General features: G+C 29.5%; 1 non-coding gene across 1 annotated transcript; it reads left to right on the forward strand.

Annotated features, from left to right (window-relative positions):
• Positions 1 to 245: 245 nt before the first annotated feature.
• LOC105343026 (uncharacterized) lies at positions 246 to 2390 on the forward strand. Its single transcript, XR_010709253.1, has 4 exons — positions 246 to 385; positions 1689 to 1709; positions 2105 to 2189; positions 2310 to 2390. It is a non-coding gene; the product is annotated as an uncharacterized protein (transcript).
• Positions 2391 to 2602: the final 212 nt, after the last annotated feature.

Raw genomic sequence — 2602 nt, forward strand, 5'->3', positions numbered from 1 at the left:
AAAACATATTCATTATTTGACAAACTTTTTATCTAGTACATGTAGATTTTTTTTAATCAACGCATATATTTCAATACCTAAATAAAACATCTTTCTTGACGAAACTAAATTGTAGGCACAATTGACTAAGAAGAAAAAAACTTGGAAGTTTAAATTCTAGAAGATTGACATTTAACATTTATCCAAAAATTTATTTATTTATTCGGTCAAATGTATGCATACGTATTAAATGAGCAAAACTATTCGCTTACCATGCAAACCGCCTAGGATATATAAACCCATAAAATAGTCTTAACATATTATTTGTAGACGTATTCAATTACCATGGCCACCAAACTTCTTGTGTTTCCTTTGGTTTTCTTAGCGGTTTCGACATTTGTTGAAGGTAACGGTTTCTAATATTAATATTGATACATTTCATTATATTTTAACAAGGCTTGGTGGTCAACAAATTAATATCCTTTTTATCTGAAAACCGATGCTTTGTTTTATTTAGCAATGAATAATTATGAAGTATAGTAAAAAAATCAAATTATTCTAGCTTTACATTAAACTTCTTTTCAAAGAAAAATAATAAAGTTTAGAGACGAAAACGATCATCTTGTCTTCCTTAAGGTAACTCACTCTTTAATGTATCTAGAATTTCTGAGGAAGTAAATAATTGAAATCTGTCGACTAACATAAAAAAGAGTTTTCAGTATTCTTAATCAGTCCTTGTTACATAGAATCTATATATTGTGTTCTTAATTTATCAAATGTTAAAGATGTGCTCTAAAAATAAGAATAATGAAACGAAAAGCATATTGAAATTTCATAATATTGCTTGATTTTGCAGCACTTTTTAGGCTCGTTCGTGTAATCTGCTTACTCGTTCGTATATCGTGCGTGATCGTTCATGTATCAGACTCGTGCAAGTTGTTGGTAAAAAAAAAATAACGTGTTTACTACTGTATTACATGTACATGTAGTTATTGAGGTTCAATCAAGGGTTAGGGGATTTACCCTGGGTTGTATTCCGAACACCATGACGCCACATGACCAGACAACGAATATATTTCCTATGTAAACCAGATAAATCGATTTCCCATGTCCAATGAACGGCACATACACTTTCAAGATTTATCATTTACGCATTAATGCGTGACGTCACTTTTTACGCATTTCATGCATTACTGTAAATATTTACCTTCGGCTCAAATAGGAAAACATCCTCCTTATTAGCCAATCAAATCTTGTGTTACAAGCTACATAGGAAGGAATTGTCTTAGTGTGCTGACAATTGTTTAAAGCAAAATTATAATCATATTAAAGATAAATGTAATGTGCGCATTGAAATCAAAACGTGACAATGGAGATACCTAAACATCCAGCCTGTTAAACATAAATCTATAATGAATGGAACATATAAAGATGTTTAACGTCTAAAAAGATTTCTGTGAATTATGAAACATTGTAAAACATTTTCAAGCCTTTTGACACTGTTTCAATATTATTGATAAAAAAAAAAGTAAACATGCATTTGCTTATCTGTTTTATATACATTTTTGCTATTTTAAGCTGGAGGCAAACGAAAAGTAGAAAATAAGTAAACCTAAGTAGTTAATAAAAATTGTACGAAACAAAAATAAATCTAACGTTAATGTCTTTAAGAGTTGGATTGACTACATTTTAGCTTATCTTTTTTACAGGGGGATATCGAAAAGATACAGGTATGATTTGAGACTGAATTTTAGTCGCTTAAAGGGAATTTACGTACAAAAATAAAAGCTAAAAACATCGCGGCTCAAAACAAAAAAAACTATATTGTGTAATGTAAAATATATTCCAAAGCTTTGTTTAACAAAAGAACCTACGACTTTTAAGAAAATGTGTATTATTCACAAACCAATCAATATTTTAAAAATATAATGATGGTAAAATCAAATTTTAAAAAGGAATCAAAATAAGGGTAAACTAAAGGTTTTATTTCACTTTTTTTATCGAAACGCTTTCCACGGGACTGAAAAAATATTTACTACTTTGCCTTATATATATATATATATATATATATATATATATATATATATATATATATATATATATATATATATATTCACATATGTAGGTGACTGCATTTGCACATTGGAATTTAATCCAGTCTGTGGTAAAGACGGCAAAACTTATTCAAACAGTTGCTTCCTGGGATGCGCGTAAGACAAAGATACAGCATTTTCTATTTCTTATTATATAAAAAAACGAATAATTGTTTTGCTTGTTTTGAATTTTCAAACACCAAAGTTATTTAATTTTTTCAATGTTATATAATGCAGGAATGTCCGTAAAGCATGTGACGGAAAATGTCCTTGCAAACCAAAGAAATACAGAACACCATGGAAGCCAGGAAACCCAGGAAAGTCTAGCAATATTTAAAACATTCTTATCAAATTTAAGTACACTATTTATGAAATAGAAATACATGTAATGTCTAGATTGGCTTCTATAATTGAAATTCATAGTGTACCTTAACACATGTAGGTGGCTGCATTTGCACATTGGAATTTGATCCAGTGTGTGGTAAAGACGGCAAAACCTATTCCAACAGTTGCTTCCTAGGATGCGCGTA

The sequence above is a fragment of the Magallana gigas genome, chromosome 9 (assembly GCF_963853765.1).
Source record: "Magallana gigas chromosome 9, xbMagGiga1.1, whole genome shotgun sequence".
Lineage (NCBI taxonomy): Eukaryota > Metazoa > Mollusca > Bivalvia > Ostreida > Ostreidae > Magallana > Magallana gigas.